This window comes from Equus caballus, chromosome 5, assembly GCF_041296265.1.
Source record: "Equus caballus isolate H_3958 breed thoroughbred chromosome 5, TB-T2T, whole genome shotgun sequence".
NCBI lineage: Eukaryota > Metazoa > Chordata > Mammalia > Perissodactyla > Equidae > Equus > Equus caballus.
Genome location: NC_091688.1, coordinates 13,587,400 through 13,611,675, shown reverse-complemented (window position 1 = coordinate 13,611,675; position 24,276 = coordinate 13,587,400). Strand labels below are relative to the sequence as shown.

Sequence of the window (24,276 nt, the reverse complement as noted above, 5' to 3'; positions counted from 1 at the left end):
TCCTTCCCCAACAGACCTTTTACCAGAGCTACTAATTTCCCCATTTTTCTCCTTTCATTTTCTCTGTCCAATCTCTATTTAGGGAGCTAATCAACCATGACAAGAACAAAAGGCCAGCAGCCAGGGGAAGGGGAAATAAGGAGCCTGGATCATCTGCAAATTGGACTGTAGGCTCACGAACTGATGGTATCCCAATTCACAGGGGCGAGATGGTCTCGCTGTCCTTCACCCTCCTTGTAACTCATAACAAAGACCTCCTGCATGAGGTCCCTCCCCTCCATGGAACCCACCCACCAGGGCAGAAGTGCAGAAAGTGTGGGGTGGGAGGGGAGGAAGGAACGGCATGCAAATCCCCACAGGTGCAGGATGTAAAACGGAAGTGGCCCCCGGGGAGGCGATGGGGCAGCTGTACCCACTTTGCATATACTCATCGCAGGCTAAAGTTAGGTTCTGGCTCACACCACGTGGAGGGGCCACATTCACCTACTCCCCACCACTGAGCAGGGGGCTTGTCTGGGCTTTGCTTAGGACGGGGTCTGGTTTGCCCTTTCAGAGTCATAGATTGGGCACCTGGTCATCGTTGTTTGGGGTAAGGTCAGGGAAAAATCACAACTGCTCCTTCCCTCCCCACAACCAAGTCTGAACATCACAGATTTAAAATCTGCCTGAAACGGACCTGAAGGATTGTCATGTCTTGCCCAGTCATCTTGATGCTGTTAAGCCCATCTCCCTCTTTGCTCCACCCCATCTAAAACATCACCAGATCCCATAAAAGAGGCCCCAACCTGGTATTGCTCATGGACCTCACCAGAACCGTTTCCACCAACCGGTCTCCTACAACATTACTTGCTGCGCTCGGCACCCATCCAACCCCTGACCCCACAATGGGCCTTCGTTTTTGTGGTCTGGCCTCAGCCCTTACACCCAACGCTCAGCTTCTCTGGCCTCCAGTTTTGCTTTCTTCCTCAGCCATGGTTTGCATTCCTATTGAAGCGAGCTGCCTTGAGCCACGCAGGCCCTGAGGTGTGCAGGACCCAGGCAGGTGGAGAAGGATAGCCGCCCCAAAGACCAAAGCGGGAGGATGGGTGACAGCCGAAGAGCCCATGTGGAGAGGAGATCTGTGGGCTGCAAGTGCCAAGTGGAGATGCCTGCGCCCCTCAGGCTTGTTAGTGCCCCCCACCAGCTCCAGCCTCCTCTCAGCTGTGGGATCTGAGCAGAACGCTAAAGTCCAGGCCAGGGAACTAGGGCCCTATTTGCCAGATGCCAGGGGCACCTGTATTGTGCTAAAGGCATGGTGCCCCATTGTGTCTTTGAAAGACTACACATTACACAGAGGATTTATTTATTTTTTAGAAAGGGGTGGGAGGAAGAAAGGGTGGTGTTCCAGGCAGGATGTGAGGCATCCAGTCGCTGCCTTGTATCAGTGGTTGTCAGGGATGGACAAAGGCTTGTGCACAGCCTTCTCCGTGACCCTGTGTGAGTGGGAGGCGGGAGGGAGGCTAGCCGGGGTGGAGACTGAGGAGTGCTTGGAACCCCTGCCCCATCTCCACCTCAGGCAGCCGGCCCAGACCCGCTGAGTGGGAGCACATTCCTTTTTTGGTCCTGGAAATTGAGGGCTATTCTCTTGTCTGGAGAAAGCTATAGATTTTAAAGTCTTCCAGAACCGAGAGGCTGGTTGTGACGGGATTCTGGTCACTAGAATAACAGGTGAACACGAGGACGGGCTGAGAGGATGGTGGGTAATGTTTAGGAAACTGTTGCCCGTATCCCACCAGGCCTATTTTTCAATGCGGTGTTTTTCCATAGCTCATGGACTGTGTCGACTGCCGCAGAGCAGGCCACGGTGCTGAGCATGCTGGGCGTGTACCAGCGACAACAAAGGACACGGAAGGCTCTGTCCACAGGGAGTTAAACATCTGATGGGGGAGATGAGACGGGACCCAGGAACATACAGCAGGATCTTTATGAACAAATATGAGAATTACATGAGGATAGAGAGCAAGGGAGAGATGCCCCCCAGCAACTCTTACAGGCACACAAACAAACACAACTACATGGGCCGTAGGTCAACTTAGCAATGGATCCAGCATCCTCAGATGTGGGAAACCACTCTAATCTGTTTGAAGCTCGCATTAACATTTCTGTTCAAATATTGTTTCTGGTGGTTTATTCTGGAAGAGATATCGGCTCCTCTGGGAATCACTTCGGGGCACGTTCCCTCCAGAGACCAGCTACACACATCAGGCATCAGGTCTCTGCAGAGCAAAGGCACTACGTGTAGATGGCAGACCAGGACCTGATGGAGAAGGACCAGGAATAAGGTCACCTCAAAAAACAGAAAAATCCTGGACCTCTCCAACCTTCCACTCTTAAATCTAGCCAGTCATGCAACGGACCTCACACCTGAGGGATCGTTTTTGTTTGCTTGTCTGTTTCTGCTGTGCAGAAGGAAACAGGTGCTGGGAAAGGTCGGTTGTAAGAGAAAACTGCTGCCTTATCCTGGCTGACTGGGAACAGATGCAGAGAAGGTTTTCTTCCTGTGGAAAGTTAAAGCTGTAGAGAGCGGAACCAGGGTTCCCCAACCTGTGCACTATTGGCAATATGGCCTGGAGAGTTCTTTGCTGTGGGCTGGGGGGGGGGGGGGGGTGCTGGGGGGGGGTGCTGTCCTGTGCATTGCAGGATGTCTAGCAGCATCTCTGGTCTCTACTGACCTGCCCCACCTCCAGTCGTGACCATGGGAAACGTCTCCTGGTCCTGCCAATGTCCCGGCCCCTGCAAAATGGCCCACAGGTGTTCACTGCTACAAATAAAAGGGCGGGAATCCCAGCAGCAGCAGGGGCCTCCCTGTCACTTGCTTTGGAAAGGTGCGACTTCCAAAATGGAAACAGAATCACAGGGGGGTCGGTGGAAGCCATGGGGTTCCGCGTGCCTCAAACTCTAATGAAGTGTGTTGCCTTCTCGGGGAAAAAAATGTTTGAGGGTTTCCAGTGTTGATGTAAATTACTTTTACAAGATCGTTAGTTAAATATGTACACACATGGAACTGGGCATACATCCCACAGGCTTATAGCTTTTCTACAACTATGAAATCAAAACAAATTCATGATTTTGACAACCCAGAGATAAAACCAATAAAACTCAAGTTAATATTAATTTAATGAGACGTGATTTTTGTGGAGTAAATTGCTCCTCACTTTGTCACTAGGGTCATTTCTCTGGGTCGGGCATTATCCCATGACTCAAATCTCACACGACATTGTCTTTTCAAACTCCTGTGAAAACTCTGGTCGTGAGCCTTCCATGAGGTCGCTTGGCAAATGCAGACTTCACTCATTAAGGTCACCTGTGTTTTCTCCTTACTGGCTTGAGATAATCATAACAGCACATCTGGGCCCCAATGTGATCATAAACACAGAGGAGTGCTGGCACCGTAAGCTCTAAAGAGGACCCACGGAGGACCCACATGATGCTCATATTTTTTAGATTCTGCTCAAAATGAAAAGAATTTTTTCTTAAAAAAACTTTAAAGTTCCCACAGAGAACTCCCAAGGATATACCAGGGCACTCTCAGAGGAATTCTGATCAGGTCCGATCCTCTTTACAGAGGAGGAACAAGGCCAGAGAATTGCCCAGGGACACACAGCTATGGAGGATCAGGGCTGGCTGGAAAGGGGCCTCTGGTCTAGAAGCCAGTAACCTTTCCTCTCTTATCATCTGTCTTTCCACCATGACGTTATAGAATTCTGACATGAAACTGGGCATGAGGTTTGGCTCATTATTTTAAATGTTCATTCAACTGAACTGAATACTTTTTTTTTTTTTTTGGCTGAGGAAGATTTGCCCTGAACTAACATCTGTTGCCAATCTTCCTCTTTTTGCTTGAGAAAGATTCACCCTAAGCTAACATCTGTGCCAATCTTCCCCTATTTTGTATGTGGGTTGCTGCCACAGCGTGGCCCTGGACAAGTGGTGTAGGTCGGTGCCTGGGAACCAAACCTGGGCTGCCAAAGTGGAGTGTGCCAAAGTTAACCAATAGGCCATGGGGCTGACCCCTGAACTGAATACTTAAAGTTCACTTTTTTTTTTAAAGATTGGCACCTGAGCTAACAGCTGTTGCCAATCTTCTTTTTTTTTTTTTCCTGCTTTTTCTCTCCCAAATCCCCCCAGTACATAGTTGTATATTTTTTAGTTGTGGGACCTTCTAGTTGTGGCATGTGGGATGCTGCCTCACCATGACCTGATGAGTGGTGCCATGTCCGCACCCAGGATCCGAACCAGCGAAACCCTGGGCTGCGGAAGCGGAGTGCGCAAACTTAACCACTCAGCCACAGGGCGGGCCCCTAAAGTTCATTTTTTATAGATATTTTAAAAAGAACCAGGGAGTTTCTTTTTAAAATCTCGATCTTTTAGTATTTAACAGTATGATTAGAAAGTATTTTGTACGCACGTGTGTGTGTGTAACATCACACACACACACAAAAGTGCATTAAACACCAATGTCCAGTTTAGTGAATAATTATAAAGTGAAAACCCATGAAACCACAGCCAGGTCAAGAAATAGAACATTTCCAGTGCTCTAAAGTCTCAGTATTCTTCGTGTTCACAATCTCTCCTTTTCTCTAAAAGTAACCACTATCCTGATTTTTAGTAGAGTAATTTCCTTGTTCTTCCTTACAGTTTTGCCATCTCTATATGTGTCCCTAAACCATATAGTTTTGCCTGTTGATGAGCTTTCAATCAATGGACCCTTACTCTGCGTATCTGTGTCTTGTTTCTTTTGCTCAACACTATGTTAGTGACGTCCATCTCTGCTGTTGCGAGTGGCGTTAGTTCTTACTTATCCTGTCTTTGTTGAGCAGACGTTTGGGTTGTTTCCAGCTTGCGGCTTCTATAAACATTCTCGTATACATCCCGTCCACGGGATAGACACGTACGTCTACCTCTAGGAGTGTTCCCACGGTGGCATTTCTTAATTGTGAACAGTGTGTGTGAATCTTCAACCTCAGTAAATAACGGCAACTGTTTTCCAAAATCATTGCTTCAATTTCAACTTCCACTAGCAGCAGCTCTCAGTATTCTCCAACCTCATCAGCACTTGCTATCATCAAACTCTAGAATTATAACTGGTCAGGCGGCTGTGTAGTGACATCTCATTATGGGTTTAATTTGTATGTCCCTGATTACTAATAAAATGAAGCACCTCTTACCACAGTTAGTGGCCACATGAATTTCCTCTTATGTTATGTGGCTGTCTTCAGGCATTTTGCCATCCTTCTATCGTCAAAATTAAATTTTCTTTGAAAGTAAATTTTATCTCCATCAAAATTACATTTGAAAGAAAAATGTGCCCGTCTTCCAAGGTGCTTCTGCTCACCTGAGACCTGTACACAGTAAAGGCAAACTGTTTAGGCTTTGTAAGCTTAGAAGGGATTGTTTTTCAAATCCAAATCATTGAAAAGATTATGATAGAGCGTCACAGAAAAATACCCATTCAAATCTTTTTTCTTGACTCCATTTTCCAAATCTAACATCTTTATCGAATTTTGCCCTCTCTTGGTTCCCTATATTTTCATAAAGAACAAACATGCCCCTATTTATCACAGTCCTGTGTTAAAATCACCGTGTATAACAAGGTCATTTATTATTCTATTCTCTATTTCTCAGCGCTGTGTCATCGTATGCATTACTTTGAGTTAGCTAAATGTCGATAATAAAGTGGTGCCTCTATTGTATATATGACCTTTGCAGCTGAGATAACATTAAGTAAAATTTGTATATATGACTATAACAGATAATACAAATCAAATTAAAAAATAAATAGCTCACCCAAGCCTGAGGTCTAACTTTTGCTCACCTTATCTCCTGTAGACATTTGGGTATGCGCTCACTGGCAAAGAGTGAAGCCCATATAATCTACTATGAAATAAATTATTCAGTAATCTGTGATGTCCTTGTAACAAGAGAATCTCCTATTAAATAAAATAAATAGCTGCACTGCTTACAGAGGCACGTGCCTACTATTTATAGTCTTTATAGAAGTTGCTTTGCTAGCGACCCTAGTTAGGACTCCCTGGTAATCTACAGAATTGATGTGTGTCGCAGGGTTTTTACACTAAGCCATTTATTACGTGCATATGTGTGGGCGTGTGATGCATACACACACACACCCAGAGGACCAGCAGAGAAAGCACAAGAGTTATTTTTTAGAGCTGTCTCATTTTCCCCTTAACACTTTGGATACTCAAATAGGGACAAAGCAACTATAGGTCACCCGCAGATTCAATGGTATGTATTCCTGACTGTGTCCAGGCAACCGGGTCTCTACTTTCTTCAAAGTAAGCATTTTAATTGTCTACTAAAAATGTCAGATTTCCCTCCCAGACAAATAGGAGCCAAGATGCTGAGTCTCCCCTCTCACCCCCTTTTCCCCCACGAGCAAGTACGACGGCCTGAAAGCTGGGGTGGGTCCTGGGTTGCACAGAGTAGAGGAATCCAGGAGGCAGCTTGCCGATCATCATTCTGGAATGGCTGGAAAAGAAATAGTCAGGAGTTTATTTTTTATGGTTTAGTTTTTTACTAGAAAACATATTTTATGAAAATAGAAACATAATTGGTATGTGCACAAAGCAATTCCCCTTACAATAGGCCCATGAAGGCCAGAATAGCCAATTAACTTCAGTATTCATGCAGTATACGTCATGCTAACTTCGAAAGTTGACAGTTACTGAAAATGTTTCGATATTGCGCATCGTCATGCCTCGAAAGCAGGCATTGATGGAATTCTTGGCATAGTGAAAAAAGTGTGGACTGATGACTAAAACAGAATTATGTAAAATGCTGTTCGAATTTTTCCAACACGTCGTACAGTCAGTCGTTCAGTAGTAAATAAAGGTTCTGAAAAATAAAAATATACGAAAGCTACACAAATAATCAGTAACCATTAAAAGTTGAAATACAAAAATAGATTAAAAAATTTTTTAAATTACCACAATGAGATTTCACTACACACCTACCAGAATGGCTAAAATAAAAATTAGTGATCATGTCAATCACTGGCAAGGATGCAGAGAAACTGGACCACTCGTACGTTGCTGGTGATGGCGGCCACTCTGGAGAACATTTTGGTAGGCTCTTATAAAACCAAACATGCAATTGCCACATGACCCAGCAACTGCATTCTTGGGCACTTATCCCAGAGAAATAAAAACTTATGTTTTATGTATACACAAAACCCTGTAGATAAATGTTCATGGCAGCTTTATTCATGACAGCCTGAAACTGGAAACTATCCAGCTGTCCTTCAGTGGGTAAATGGTTAAATCAGTTGTGGTCCATCTGTACCTCGGAATACTCCTCAGCGATAAAAAGGAACCAAGTATTGATGCACGCTAAAACTTGGATGGATCTCAAGGGAATTAGGCTGAGTGAAAAAAGCCAATCCCCAAAGATTACACAGGTTATGATTTCATTTATATAGCATTTTTGAAATGACAAAATTGTGGGGATGGAGAACAGATTAATGTTTTCCAGGGCTGGGAGGTGGTGGAGGGAGTGAGAGGGAGATGGGCGGGGTTACACAAAGACAACACCAGAGGTGGTGATTGATGCATAAACCTCCACATGTTATAAAACAGCAAAGAACTAAACACACGCACACACAAATGAGACACGTAAGAGGGGAAATCCGAACAAGACTGGTGGATTGACCTATGTCAATATCCCGGCTGTGATATTGTATTAAAGTTTTGCAAGATGCTACCATTGGGGGAAACTGGGTAAAGAACACATGGTCTCTCTCTGTATTATTTCTTACCACTGTGTGTGAATCTGTAACAATCGCTGAAGAAAGTGTTTAATTAAATTGCAAATATTAAAAAAATCTGGCGTTCACATGATAGACATCTGTTAACCTTGCTGTAGAGAGAAAGAATCAGGGGTGAAGCTGAAGCAAGACCGGGGGGAAGGCGGAAACAGTTCCAAGTGGAGGACAAAGGCAGAGGCTGGAGCTGCTCCTGCACCTGTGTGCGTGCGTGTGTGCATGTACACGTGCACGTGTGTGAAGGGAAGGTATCAGCAGAGGTTATTTGGGGGTGCCAGGGCAGGGCTGGGAGGGGGCTCTCAGCAACGAGGATCGGCTGTGAGCTAGTGAGGGGGCTCCCCGGGAAAAGGAGGGGAGAGACGGCAGCTCCCTATGGGGACCCAAGGCCCAAGTTTTTTAACTTCAATGACTCCAACATACGCCATTAGATAGAGCTCGAATTACTCCAGTTCTGGAACCAAATCTTTTCTTTGTGACAGATTCAAACCACAGAGAACAGAGGATCATGCTAGGGCGGCTGTGAACGGGGCTGTATTAGCCAGCACAGCTTCAGTCGCGCTGCCGTTTGGTTATCAAGCTGCAATTCCATGGATACCCCCTGGGTGAGTGTATCCTCTGTGAGCACCGTGAAAAGGAGCTCCGGGTGAATTGAAAACCTGTCCTGAATTTGTAATTACCGTATGACCTTACTTATTCCGGTCTCAATTAACTCAGCTTTACGATTATCCAGGGTGACGAAGAGTACTAGCTGACAAAGGAAGAAATGAATACACCAAGGCAGGCACCGGGGTCTGTTCCCTTAGACTTTGGGGGGACTCAACGGAACCTTACGCCCTGGCCTTAATTTGGGCCTCACCCCATCCCAGAGCCGGATGTGAGTGGAAGGGACTAATAAATACCTACCGATTGGTCGCAGAGGGCTGGCAGTCCAGGAGATCAGTGGGAAAAACAAAACAGAAAGTACCTAGCGTTCTGTTCGAGATCACAACTTTCAGCACTGATTTCTTACGGCAATTCACAGCCTGTGCCTCACTGGCCCCTTCATTCCACTTCAGAAAGCATGCAAGTCCCACAGCGTTTGCTTCCTAATGGCTCTGTTTCTGATGATCTGTCCTCTTGGTTCATTTGCTGTCCTTCAGGTGCTCATTGTTGTCCTGTGTTTGAAGGACCCTCGAGGCACTTTATTTAGCTATCTTAATGGACCTCTACTGGCATTTTCAGCTTGAACAGTGAAGTCTGTTTTTTGTCACTCTTCCAGGTGGCCCACTAGAGTAAAATAGATGGTTTGGGGTAAATAACAGACAAAGGATGATCTTTGTGGCCAGATAGATCTGCTCTTGCCAACTATGTGACCTCATCAAGTTATTTAACTTCTTGGAATCTGAATGGCAAAGCGGTTAAAAGTACAGGCTTGAGGGTCAGACAACCAGATTTGAATCCTATCACCTACATAGTGCCTGGGTGTCCCTGGGTAAATTACTGAACTTCTCTAAACCTCAGCTTCTTCACCTGTCAAATGCGTGCGGCAGAGACAGCTAGTTTCTGTCCTTCCTTAGTAACAAACCCTTGGTTTTTAGCTGGACACACGACCTCCTAATAATGACCATATTTTTCAACCTCCCACATAGCTAGGCGTGGCTGTTTGACTATGTTCTGAAATATCACGTGCAATTTCTGGGAAGGGTTGTTAAAGGAAGGGTGTATGCTCTTCTTCACCTCTTCTTCCATCTTGCTTCCTGGAATGCAGATTTGATAGCTGGAGCCCTAGCTGTTATCTTAGACCATGAAGATGTGGGCCACACTCTAGGGATGGCAGAATCTAAAGCTAAAAGAAGCTGCTGTCCTTGAACATTCTGAACTTTTTGAACGTACTTTTAGATTTCTAGTGTGAGAGAATACAACTCTTATTTAAGCCACTGTTACTTCAGGGTTTTTTTGTCACATGTAAAGGGATCTAATCCTAGCTGATATGGTAGGGTTCACGATAGCTATCGAGTGACATGAGTGGAAAAGGCAGAGTAAGAACCTCCAAAAACTCTTTCCTCCATCAAAGCAAGGAGAAAGCCACCAAAAATTGTCATAGTCAACATTTTCAAAACTCTGGAAATTAACAAAAGGCTTTTTGGTTAGCCTATTTATTCCATCTGTAGACATTTATTCTTGAAAAAACACTGAATCTCAGTAAGAACAGCAAACTTTGTGGCATTTTACCATGCCCGCTCTTCAGCTCTGTGGTGGTCTTGTAAATCAACAGCCCCCTATTGCAGTGAAAATTAGAAACCTGCCAGCCACTAGAGGGGGCAAAAACAGGGTGGGAGCAGCTTCAAAACCTCATCCCCAGAGAATTGTCATTATTTGACCTGTGTGGTGGTTCCCTGAAAGACCCCACTGGCAAGCATATCTTTATTTGACCTATCTTAGAGCTCACCCAGTGTGAAAAGCCTTTTACCCTGGTACATTTGTTGACAACAATTAAAGGCAATTATTTAACTTTACAACCGTTGGGGCAAATAATAGGCTAACCAAAAAGTTTAAAAGGAAAAGCTGTGGAATGAAATGTTTATAGGGTCTTTGAAAAATGCTGACACAGTCCTGTGAATCTACAAGGCCACAAGCATATGTAGGGCTGCGCCCATTCCAAGGGCTGTGTGCACATTCAGGAAAGACCTGAGAAGGCACTAAGCCCTCACCTCTGGGTGACCTTGAGGCTCTGAAAAAGCAGGAAATAAAGGCTAAGTCAGTTGTCAACTACCCAGCTTAGTGTTGAAGGCGTGCTCCAACGTTCACACAGAGTCCTTGGCAAAGACTAGGAGGTTTACTGATTGGCTAAGCTAACTAAGCAGACGCTTCAGTGGCCACACACAGCAAGAGCCACTAATCAAACAGCAACAAACAGCAACAGCAAAACAAACCTGGGGAGGGTGGAGAATCTGATTTCTGGAGTTGCCACATTATGTTATTGAAAATGTCTAGTTTTCAACAGAAGATCACCCGACAAGTAAATAAACAAGAAAGTACGGCCTGTATACAGGAAAAAAGCAATCAATAGGAACCATCCCTGCAGAAGCCCGGACACTGGACTTCTTAGACAAAGACTTTAAATCGGCTATTTCAAATACGTTCAAAGAACTAAAAGGAATCATATCTAAAGAAACGAAAGCATGAGAATTATATATCACCAGTAGACTATTAATAAAGAGATAAAAATTATTTTTAAAAAGAACCAAATAGAAATTCTGGTGTTGAAATGAAAAATCCACTAGGAGAGCACAGCAGAAGATGTGAGCAGCCAGAAGAAAGAATTAGCAAACTTGAAGACAGGTCAATTTAAATTATCCACTCTCCAGAACAGAAACAAAAAAGAATGAAGAAGGTTGAACAGAGTCTCAAAGACTTGTGTGAACATCATCAAGGGTACCAACATATGCATAATTGGAGTTCCAGAAGGAAAAGAGAAAGGGCAAAAGCATATCTGAAGAAATATTGGCTGAACATCTCCCAAATTTGATGAAAAACATGAGTCTGCAATTCAAGAAGCTCAACAAACTCTACATGTTATAAACTCAGAATACTCACCTAGACATATCAAAATCAAACTGCCAAAAGCCAAAGGCAAAGACGGAATCTTGAAAACAGCAAAAGAGAAACAACTCATCAAATACAAAGTATCCTCATAAGATTAACACTCAAACACTCCAATTAAAAGACAGATAATGGCAGAATGAATAAAAATAAAGCAACATGATACAACTATAGCTCTCTTTGAGACACACTTTAGATCCAAAGACACAAATAGGTTGGAAGTAAAACAATGGAAAAAGATATACCATGTATACAGTAATCAAAAGAGAACTAGACTAACTAAACTAATATCAGACAAAACATTATGCTAATTAATTATACTATATTATGATATATGGAAAAATGGTCGCTAGAGAAAAAGAATGAAATTTTATAATGATAAGAGGGCCAATCCATCAAAAAAGATAAAATAATTACAAACATATATGCGCCTATCAACAGAGTCCCAAAATACATGAAGCAAAATGACAGAATTGAAAGGAGAAACAGATAATTCAGCAACAATAATTGGAAACTTCACTTTCAATAATGAATATAAAAACTAGACAGAAGGTCAGTAAGGAAACAGAAGACTTGAACAACACGGTAAACCAACCAGACCTAACAGACACCTATAGAATACTATAGATGCACCACCCAACAACAGCAAAATACACATTCTTCCAAAGTGTGCATAAATCTTCCTCCAGGATAGACCATACATTTGGCCATAAAACAAGTCTAAATAATATCAAAAGGATTAAAATCTTACAAAGTACATTCTCCAACCACAATGGAATGAAATTAGAAACCAATGACAAAATTTGGGAAATTCACCAATATGTAGAAATTGTATAACATATACCTAAATAATCAATGGGTCAAAAAAGAAATAACAAGGAAAATCAGAATAATGACTTTGATATGAATGAAGATGAAAATGCAACATTGCCAAATCTTATGGGATGCAGTGAAAACATGCATAGAAGGAAATTTATAACTGTACATGCCTATATTAAAAAAGAAGAAAGATCTCAAATCAAAACATAGTCTTCCATCTTAAGAAATTAGAAAAAGAAGAGCAAACTAAATCCAAAGCAAGCAATAAAGATTAGAGTGAAAATAAATGAAATAGAGAAGATGAAAAACCAACAAGTTGGTCCTTTGAAAAGATCGAAAAATTGACAAATCTTTAGCTACACTGACCAACAAAAAAAGAGAGAAAGCTCAAAGCATTAAAATCAGGGATGACAGAGGGGTTACACTGATGTTACAGAACTAAAAAGATTATAAGGGGATATTATGAACAATTGTATTCCAACAAATCAGATAAGCTAGATGAAATGGACATATTCCCACAAAGACACAAACTATCAAAACTGACTCAAGAAGGAATAGAAAATCTGACTAGACCTATGACAAGAGATTAAATTAGCAACCAAAAATTTTCCCACACAAAAAACCCTGAACCAGTTGGCTTCACTGGTGAATTCTACCAAATGTTTATAGAATAATTAACACCATTCCTGCACAGACTCTTTCAAAAAATAGAAGAGGAGGCAACTTTCTAACTCATTCTATGAGGACAGTAGTATCTTGATACCAAAACCAGACAAAGACATCACAGGAAAAGAAAAAAATCCTCCACAAAATACTAGCAAACTGAATCTAGCAACATATAAAAAAGATTAGATTATATTATATATGATATATATTATGTAATATGTATTATATTAAATGCTATAGTGAATGCCAAAGGCAAGGACATAGTAAGTACTCCATAAATGTTCATTTCTTTCCTTTTCCCCATGAACTAGTGTGACAGAAATTACCCCTGTTCACCAATCTAGTTTCCCTCTTTTGTGTACAGCTGATCCTCATTATATGTGAGTTCTGTATTTGCAAATTCACCTACTTGCTAAAATTTATCTGTAACCCCCAAATCAATACTCACGTTGCTTCCATACTCATCCATGGACATGTGCAGAGAGGTGAAAAATGTGGGTCACCTGACACACACGTTCCCAGTAGAGGTAAAACAAGCCTTGTTTCAGCTCTTCTACAATAAACAAGTATGTTTGGGGTGTATTTAGTGACATTTTGTCACATTTTTGAGCTTTCTGTGGGTGATTTCACTGTTTAAATGATTCCTGGAGGTGACGCTGAAGTGCTGTTTAGTGCTCCTAAGCACAAGGAGGCTGTGACGTGCCTTACGGAGAAAATACGTGTATTAAATAGGCTTTCTTCAGGCATGAACTACAGTGCTGTCGGCCATGAGTTCAATGTTAACAAGTCAACAATGTATGTTAAATAAGGTGTCTTTAATTAGATGCACACATAAAACAAAGTTATTATTGATCAGTTGATGAGAATGTTGCATCTGGAGGCTCATGGGAACCTAACCCCGTATTTCCCCTAGGAGCAATGGCTCAGTATGTTCTAATTCAGTAACTGCAATGGCTTTATAAAACATAACTACACAGATAAAAAGAATCGACTGTACATGGGCCCTGCTGTGATAGATTAAAACTCATGGCTACAATAGCTACAACTCCTTCCATCAAAAGACTGTTTTCCCATACTTTGAATCCGGGTTGGCCGTGTGACTGGCCTGGACCAACAGAATGTGGCCGAAGTGTTGTGCGAGTTCTGGAGCCTGGGTTCAAGACACCTCACAGCTTTTGCTATTGTCCTCTTGGAAGTCTGTCCTGAGACTATCATGTAAGGAAGTCAGCTGAGTCCACTGGAGGATAAGAAGCCACAAGCAGGAGAACTGAGGCACCCCAGCCAACAGCCAGCACCATCTGCCACACATGTGAATGAGGACATCTAAGACTTTTCAGCCCAAATACAGCTGGATAAGTAAGCCCAGGCAAAACCGGCAAAGTTGCCCAGCCAACTCACAGACCATGAGAAATGATAAACCGTGTTGCTGAAAAGCATAAGTTTGGGGTCTTTTTCTTTTACAGGAACCGATAACTAATACATCTGCCTGCTTGGAGTTCAGCGTGCTCATGGGACTTGCTTTTGCAAATTAAATATGACACATGTCACCTCGTGGGGGAAGCATTTATTTGCTCCTCCTTGATCTTTCCCTGCTGTGGCAATCAGGGAAGTGTGTGTTGATAAGGAAGAGCCAGAAGATTCCGGAAGATTGAATGGAATGCTAAATCGCCATGTGAGGGTAGCTGCTCTGGATAACTGCCCAAACCCACAGCAGATAAGGTGTAAGTTATAAATAAACTTTTGTTGCATAAATCCTAAGATTTGGGGGCTATTCGTCACTACTGTAGTGTTTCTAGCCTATCTTAATCAATACAGTTGGCATAGGAGGACTGGAGATTTCAACAGATGTTTTCCATGCAACATACTTTTTCCTCCAGCTCAAGAATTTCGAGACCCATCTAGGAAAAGGAATTTAGGCTGATAGTTCAATGCAAAGTTGGCTATCTGGGATTAATTACAAATATTAATCATCCTCTTTCAATCCATTAATTCCATACACAATTGTTGGTGCCCTTACTAGTTGATTGTACAAAAGACATTCTTGGATCACCTGGTGCCAATCTGATAGTCCTTTGGAGAACAAAGAGATGATCCTGAACCAGGTCAATAGATACAGTATGCAGAGGAGAACAGAGCACCAGTCAGCTGACCTTGCTGTCTTTGCTGAGCTGTGTCCCATTATCACAGTCAAGTTCACCTTACAGCTCACTAGCTTGCAACAATTTTCTCATGTGTCAAGTAAAATGAGAAAATGTGCCCTGAAATCTAAATGGCTGATAAAAATGATGGTCCTTAAAAACAGATACATTATTGTCATTTAAGACCTGGTTACTCTCCCTGTCTTTGATATGTTAATGTACTATGTATGCATACATATGAATACAGATAAATATTTGCATCTTTATTTTAAAAACCACACACCAAAAAAACTCTGGTTATCTCTATAGGTGGGGCTCTGCACGGAGGCAAACACTAGTTAGGTTTGCAAATTGTAGCTCTGCTGTGGTTTGAATGTTTGTCCCCCTGCAAGATTTGTATGTTAAATCCTAACGCACAATCTGATGGTATTAGAAGGTGGGTCCTCGGGAGGTGATTAGGTCACGAGAGTGGAGCCCTCATGAACGGGATTAGTGCTTTTATAAAAGAGACCCCACAGAGTTTCCTAGCCCCTTCTGCTATGGGAGGATGCAAGAAGTCTACGACCTGGAAGAGGGCCGTCACCCAACCATGCTGGCACCCTGATCTCAAGCTTCCAGCCTCCAGAACCGTGAGAAGTAAATTCCTGTTGCTCATAAGCCACTCAGTCTGTGGCAGTCTGAACAGACTAAGACAAGCGCTTGGTGCGTTTCTGCACAATATGCCCTCAGTTTGACAAGGTGAGACTGTCACTGCTGAGAAAGTAAGCATGGGCTTGAGTCTGACGATCACCGAGAGACAGATGATTCACGTGACAGGATAGGGCTGAGGAGATTAAATAGTGCTTAACAAATTTTGGATACATTTGGACCAAGACGAATGCCATTATTCCGTACTGTGGTCTGTGTTGTTGGCTGCTTCAGACTGCTGTCACTCAACATTAGAATTTATACCACTGGAGGAGCTGGGTATACCTCTGGCTTTCCCCATAATTTACTTCACCAAGAAGGAGGTATTCACTATCTTTTCTGCAGAACAATTACAGTGCCTTACAGTGCTAACCTCTGTAACAGTGTCATTCATTGTCCAAAACTGCTTGGTCCACAATTTCCATTGACCCTGGCCACATACTTCTCCCTTCCCCCACTACTCCTTTTTCTACAGTTCTGCATTTTGTGAGTCAAAGTTTGGGACATTGGCAAGGATTCAACTTGAGCCAAACCCGAAGAAATGGGTTTGAACTTGAGTTAGAAAGAGGAGTGATTTAGAATAGGCATACAGGAGGAATTCTTGAGAAACATTTATCTTCAGATTCAGAGACCAAAACCCTGATGATTTGGGCAACAGGCCCCCTCTTCTTTGATGAAATCTTTGGTTTGTGACCTGCATGTGACCAGAAGCTTTGGGCTGCCCCGTTTTCACCTCATGGCCAACTACTTCCATCCCACTTCTGCCACCCCCGCCCCCCTAACTCTGAAAGCACCAATTAGTAACATAAATTAGACTGAGTCTTTCACAGGGAAACAAAGGAGGGAACATGCACTCACACAGCCCCGTTCCCTCCCCTTTAGCATCTCTGCTCTTTGCCTGAAGTTCCTCTTCTGATTCCCTCTTGTGCCTCTCCAGCCCTGCACACTCCACTCCCATCCCCAGACCGCCTCTCACAATACCACCACCTTGCAGAATCCCCCAGAAAAACAGAAACCAGCAGAAGAACATTGGGCAAAATGAAAGACCTGTAGTCACCCAGTCTGGCCATCAGGCCTCTGGGATGGAGGTGGAGGTGAGGCTCAGGTACCCCAACCCCAAGGGGAACCCCAAATCACGAGGTTGAGTTGGGAGAGACCCTAGGCCTCTCTTCTGCTCTGAACTCTGGGGCAGGTCATGGCGTCACAAGGCTCATTCAACCAGCCAGGAAACACCGGCTCAGGCCTCTGCTGAGCTCAAGGCCGGAGGCTGGCCGTGTGGTCTCAGGTTGATCCCCAGTGGCTGCATGGTTCTGTGACTGACCTTCTTGGCGACTTAAAGAAATCGTGTTACCAAGAACACAAGCACCTGGTAGAAGCCAGGACACTTTCCCTGGGGATAGAAGTTCTTGTGAAAATCAAGAAAAAAGGGAATAGGGACAAGCCAAAACCAATGGAAGGGTGTTTAATAGAAAATACTTGGAACTAGAAGACACAGTTTCTTGTTTGGCCTGGCCTCAGACGGGCTGTTTTGGGCCTTGGGCAAATCACTCTGTTTTTTTGAATCTCCACTTCCGCTGCAAAAATGCAGAAGCCCTTCCCACCTGGTAGGGAATAACGTTATTGGGAGGCTGAAATGAGACAGCGCACAGGAAACGGTGCTAAGGGGAAAAAGGCTTCGTGATGAAATGAACGAGCCGACGTGTGTTTCTTTTCAGCCGGAGTGGAGAGACTCCGCGTTACTGTTAGACCAGCTTTTCCCATGCGCGTTGTTGTGGTTCCTGACACGTTGGGACTCGTGGAGAACTTACTCATTGTTTCAAAAGAAAGCTCCTTTTATTGTGACATTGTGAAATCCTTGCCCTAGCAAACCATTAGAGCTGAAAGAGCAGAGGCCCCGAGAGGAATGTCAGAATTCTCCCTAACAGAGGGACAGGGGAGCCCGAGGGAGCAGAGGGGCTGCGGGCCAGAACTGGAGGGAGATTTGCTAGAATCACAGCTGGGACCAAGCCCAAAGAGGGTCCGAGAAAGAAGCCAGAGTGTCTCAGGAGGGATGGCGGGTGGGGCTGCAGGAAGGGAGTGGGAGGACTAATAAGGGCCCCTTGCCTCGTAGAGCACACCACAGTTTTATAAGCGCTCATGCACTTGTTACTTCATTAACTTCTCACAAGGACCCTATGTTGTATGCATTAACGTTGGCCCTCATGAAATTGCCAAATTGGCTCAGAGAGGTTAAGTGGCTTTCCAGAGGTCACACAGTAAGTATTAGAGCATGGCAGAAAAATGAGGTGGGGTAGTTTGTGAAGCGAAGACATTTGAATTTTTTCCCCTACATCTTCTCTAGGATTTTCCTTTTTATTGTCACATGCTGCTAAAGACAGATTTGAGTCTAAGGAAAATGGTAAACGGCATTTTGAGGTCTAGTGAGGCCACAGTTTCAGTGGGAAGGCAAAAGAATAACTTTCTGTTTTAAAATCCCTAACTCCTTGTTTGTCACTGAACCAAACCCAGTTTAAGTATCTCCCAGGTCGGCTCAGCCCTCTGCATCCTCTGGCCTCAGCTGCTCCTAATACTCCTGGGTGAACCCTGGGCTTCTGAATATTTCTTGCTCTGCCTGACGCCAGGCCCAATCTGGATAAAAGAAATGTGGGGCCCGGGGTCTGGCTCCACCAGTGACCCCCTGGAGAGGCCAGGGAACACAGCTCAGAACTGTGGGGGAAGTAACGCGCCACGGAGAGAACTGGGACCAGTGAAAGACGGGAGACGGGAAGGAGCCAGTAGATAAATTCCTTTTCTTCCCTCTCCCACTCTGAAGGGTGGTGGATCCACTTGGCCCGTCTGGAAGACATCCTGTGTGACCCAGCTGAAGGCTGCCTCCTGCTCTGAAGCTGTGACTGGCCTGTGACACACCACCTTCTCTTTGCTGGCCCTCCCCAGCCCCACCTCTCTGTCCCCCTCACGCCGGCTGCCTGGACACTGCACCTCCCAATGAAACCTTAACACACAAACTTTGCCTCAGACATTTTTTCTAGGGAGTTAAGATAATCCTATTGACCCAAATTCCCATTTCCTCCCTCGTCTCTGGAAGGCTCCCATCCTCTCCATGAAGTCTTCGCACTGAAGGCACAGGGCCCCTTCCCTCCGGGACGCCTGGATCTGCCAGGAGGACTGACAGCACGGACGAAGCCACCACGCTGAGCGGGGTCCTAAGCCAGGTGTTTTGGTTGAACAGAAAGTCAGCAGAAGGTCCCTTTCTAGGGTGAGGTTCTCTGGGTAAAATGGTTTTCTAAGGCCCACGGGTCCCACCCACAGGGAGGCGGACTTCATTAATACAAAAGTGACCACTTCGTACAAAAAGAGCAGCTTCAAGGGAGGGCCTCTAAAATTAGTGAGCCGTTTATATCCGGAAATGATCTATGTCTCTAAGATGAGATCGTGCTCCCCCTACTTAATAACAAAGAGATGCAAAAGAAAAATAACTTTTACACTTGCATGTGACAATCCATTGCGTGCATCCTTAAAAAAAAAGTCCCAGGGTCACGAAGCTCATGTGGAGTCGAGCGTTTCTAAATTCCCAGAAGAGGGGAGCTCTGGAAACGTCGGGGGGCGTTTGCATCACCAAGTGGGTTTGGGGCTTAAAAGACAACGCTGTGGGATCAGCCATCGGTTCCAGTGCTGTCCTCCGTAAATCTGTCAGAACTCGCACTCGGTAACTTTATCAGGCGGGGTCATGGAGAGGCTGCATTTGAGGCTGGGGCACAGCTGTAACCTGAGTGTTCCGGGGCTCGGCCCTGGCTTGTCCCCGGGGGGAGAGGTGCTGTCAGAGCAGAGCCAGCTGGAGTCAAGAGGAGGAAAGGGAGCCTGGGACCCCTCCCCTGATGTGTCAGGGCCACTTCTTCTGGAAAAGCAGGTGCTGGCCTGACGCAGCCCAGGGAGCAGCCTCCTGGCGCCTTCCCTTCCTCCTGCCTCCAGTGGGAGCCTGTCTTCTGGAACGCTGCCCCACCTCCTCCCCTTCCTCTCTCTGGTGGCACCGGTGCAGTCAAGCCTTTGCCTTCCCTCACACGGGACGCATGCTCACAGTGACCTCCAGCTTTGCTTCCCTCTAATCCGGTCTTTCAGATGGGCCGACAGTCAACACGTCAGAATCATGGGGGTGGGTGTGGGACCAGCGCAGGAGTTTAAAATGCAGATTCTCAGGCCCTGCCCTGGGCTTGTGAATGAGACTAGCCCAGAGGGGCCCAGGAGTCTGTTTTTAACAAGCGCTCCAGGAGATTCAGCTGCAGGCTAAATCATGCTTTCCTTGGTGGCCAGTCGAATCTTGAATGCAAACTTGCTCATCTCACCCCTTGGTTCAGGTGCTGGGCTACGGGCTGGGATGAAGCGAGTGTGTCTGATGTGTCAGGTGGACTGCTGGGACTGTCCTACCTGAAGATTCCTACCTGAGGGACTGGGGTGCTGCCTGGCCTGGGAAAGAACTCATCTTAAGACAGGAGACACGACAAGCTTGACTAGGTGAAGAGTGCAAACCTCAGTGAAGGAAACGTTAGTATTTGATCCCAAATCGATGCCTGGCCCTGACCCATGAACCAGCGCCTAAGGAGAGGGGGAGCTGGAAGGAAAGTCTGGAAGTGCGATTGCACTGAACTTTGCTAACATGCATGCACACACACACGTGCACTGACACACACAAGCATGCACAGGGCACAGCAGCACTTGCTAGAGGCCCCATTGGGAGGACATTTCTCCCACTTTGCCAAAGGGTGACTGGAGCTCTGACAGGACGCTGTGAGTTGGGGGTGGAGGCTGGCTGGGGAACCTGAAGACAAGGGCAGTCACGCCTGTGAGGCACGCCAGGGCCCTGCTGCTTTCACATGAGCCCTTCTCCCCTTCCACACCCAACCTCCACCTGCGGTTCAGATTCACCCGCCCTCCTCCCCAAGCAGGCACCTGGTGTCCAGTCGTGCCAAGCCGAACCTCCCCCTGCTGCGTGGGACTAGGCTGCCACTTCTGTGATAGGACGGACTAGGTTTTGTTTTGTTTTTTTACCAAGGAATTTATTTATTTTACGTTGGTTTATAACACTGTGTAAATTTCAGGTATACATTACTATATTTCAACTTCTGTATCGACCGCATCGTGTTCTCTAACAAAAGTCTAGTTTCCATCCCTCACTATAGACGTGTGCTCCTTTACCCCTTTCGCCTTCACCCCCCCCTTCCCCTCTGTAACCACTAATCTGTTCTCCATATCTATGCGTTTATCTTCTACATATGAGTAAAGTCATACGGTAATTGTCTCTCCCTCTGACTTACTTCACTTAGTGTAATACCCTCGAGGTCCATCCATGTTGTTGCAAATGGCACAATTTTGTCCTTTTTTATGGCTGAGTAGTATTCCACTGTATATGTATACCACATCTTCCTTATCCATTCATGGGACAGACAGTTTGTGATTGAGGAACTTAAACCCTTATCAGAAAAACAGAGTTAGAGGTTGAAGCAAGAGAAGCTATAAAAACCTTTGTAAATACTGATCGTTCGTGTGGAGAGAAGGGAACCCTCGTACACTGCTGATGGGAATGCAAACTGGTGCAGCCGCTATGGAAAACAGAATGGAGACTCCTCAAAAAATTAAGAATAGAATTACCATACAATCCAGCTATTCCACTGCTGGGTATTTATCCTAAGAACATGAAAACACAAATGTGTAAAGATATATGCACCCCTATGTTCATTGCAGCATTATTCACAATAGCCAAGACTTGGAAGCAACCTAAGGGCCCATCAAGGGACAAATGGAGAAAGAAGATGTGCTACTTATACACAATGGAATACTACTCAGCAGTAAAAAAAGAGAAAATCTTGCCATTGTGACCACATGGATGGACCTTCAGGGTATTATGCTAAGCGAAATAAGTCAGAAGGTTAAAGTCAAATACTATGTAATCTCATGCATAAATAGAAGATAAAAACAACAACAACAAACAAACACATAGAGATAGAGATTAGATTGGGGGTTACGAGAGGGAAAAGGGGAGGGAGGCGGGGAAAGGGGTGATTAGGCACATACGTATGGTGATGGATGGTAATTAGTCTTTGGGTGGTGAACATGATGTAATCTACACAGAAATTGAAATATAATGATGCACACCTGAAATTTATATAATGTTACAAACCAATGTTACCTCAATAAAAAAAAATATTTATCATTCACTACAAAAAAATAACGAGGATGCCACACAGAATACAGACAATATTTGTGATGTGCTGCTCATCTCTATTAATTTCCATTAGAATTTGTAGGAAATGTTCAGGATCTTCTTCCCCTACATTTTAAAGGCCAGCCTTGTAAATTAATTTTGCTTTGCCCCATATGTTATACACAATAAGGCACTGCCCTTGTTTGCTTTCCCGTTTCTTGGTTTGTTTAAATACCATTCTGGATTTTTTAAAACTCAGAATTGTTAGCAGAAACTGCAGTGTCACCTGGGAAAATGACTAACTTGGATGTCTGCACAGAAAACATGCAGTTGTCCTCTTGCCAGGGTCACAGAGTCCTCTCTGCTCGAGATCTTTGGGCCAAAGCTCACGCCATCTCTGCTTCCCTCCTCTCAGATCCCACCCACGTCCAGCTCCAAGGCCAGGGGCACCTCCCTCTCCATTCTTCCTCCACTCCTGCCTGGCCATCTGCTTTCCATCACTTCCCTCCACGCGTTTGTTAGAGCTCCTTCAGCTAAAAGCTCTGGAAGGGAAGGGAGGAAGGGAGAGCTGGAGGCACCCTGGCAGCCCTGGGACCCCAGGGACCACAGCTGTGGCCTTGAGCCTGCCTATCCCCCTCTCAGCCCCTCATCACTTTCTCTGGCTCCTCTAAGCGGCAGAGATTTTAGCTCAATTCCAAAGAGAGGAGAGAGAATCTGCCCTTCTAACTTCCACAGAAGCATCTCATGGACAGGCCCCAGCCCCTGCAGAGTCACAGGCCTGTTCCTGCACTCATTGCTGTGGGAAGAAGATGGATGCCATGATTGGTCCCTCTTCACTCACCTCCTTACTCTCATCTTCCTATAAGCCAGTCTCCACAGTGTAGTCAGAGTGATATTTGAAAAATGTAAATTGATGTTATCACTTCCCTACTTAAGATCTTCCAGTGACTTCCCACTCCACTTAGAGGAGAACCCAAGAGTCTGGCCTTGGCCTAGAAGGCCACAGGATCTGGCCTCTGTAACTTCTCCACCCTCATCTCCTACTTTCTCCTCTTCTACACTTCAGCTATATTGGCACCTTCTTGCTCATCATCAAATGCATCAAACTCCTTCCTGCCCCAGGGCCTTTGTACTAGCTCTGTCTGGAGTGTTCCCCCCCAGAACTTCTCATGGCTGGCTCCTTCCCTGCTAAGATGTCATGACCTCAGAGAGGCCTTCGAATCACCTATTTAAATAGCCCTCCTGTCTTTCCATCACATTCAATCCCCTTACCTTGCTTTATTTTCTTCACAGCACAAATTGCCACCTGCAACTCTCACAATTCTTTATCTACAGTTTACAGATCGTCTCCTCCGATCCAGATGTCAGCTCTCGAGGCCACGGACCTGCTCTCCTTGTTCTTGGGTGTGTTCCCTGAGCCAGCACATAATTAGCGCTCAACAAACGCTTGCTGTGAACAAATGAATGCCGTCCTTGAGATGAGGTGGCTTCGGAAGGCTGGGCCGTGGACGTGGCACAGCCCCGTCACACTCGGACCCATGAGCTAACCAGACCTGGCGGCTTAGACAGGTGAGCCATGCTTCCTGTGAAGGTGTGGGCGCCAGCCACGGCTCGTGGGTGTGCTGTGCCGCCCTTTCCAGTTTTTTGGGTCTCCTTCCAGTTTCCATCTGATCCGCATTCTCTGCTTTTCTCGGATTCTTTCTCGTTCAAACCTGCTTTCTCACCTCTTTAGTTTTATAATACTTGTCACAGGTTAGATTATGCCAACGCTTTCTTTGCAGCTGAAAAAGCTACTGGATCTTAACCTGCCTTCGACACACACACACAGTTCTATTAGTTATTGTCAAAGTTGGGGGCACTTTCCTTTTTGGTTATTTATTAGCCTAGTATTGTTACAGTTACATGAATTTGTCATAAAAAGTCTTGTAAAATGATGCAATGTATTCATATAATTCCTTTGTTAAACAGCTCTCAAACCATGTGAAATGAGAGGTTCTGAGGAAAATAAGCTGGCAGTTAGATACTTAGCCAATTTTCTTTTGCATTTGCATTCATGTTTATCTGCGGTATTATGACCTTCACAAAATTGCCCTGCTACCGTACCAGCTTCTTAATTAAATGAACACCATCGCTACAACTCTGATAAATAAAATGAGCATTTCCACATGAATTAGAAATGCCAAGTTGTTAATAGCCTCCCTGAGGTTTTGTCACAAAATTTTCAGTGTTTTTGTCATTGTTCAGGCATAATAAATACCACATTCCAATCTGGAAATAACAATGTTCTGCAGACAGTCGATTCCCGAGTGTGGATTGGATATTCCACAAGACAGTTTTCTCCTCCTTCCTATTATAATCCACGACAACAG

At 44.8% G+C, this 24,276-nt stretch overlaps 1 long non-coding RNA gene across 1 annotated transcript; it reads right to left on the bottom strand.

The window, feature by feature from the left end:
- Nucleotides 1-1,949: 1,949 nt before the first annotated feature.
- LOC106783137 (uncharacterized) lies at nucleotides 1,950-23,392 on the bottom strand. Its single transcript, XR_011438471.1, has 5 exons — nucleotides 23,180-23,392; nucleotides 8,723-9,085; nucleotides 6,419-6,528; nucleotides 5,208-5,381; nucleotides 1,950-2,296 (listed from the first exon to the last, which is right to left on the bottom strand). It is a non-coding gene; the product is annotated as an uncharacterized lncRNA (long non-coding RNA).
- Nucleotides 23,393-24,276: the final 884 nt, after the last annotated feature.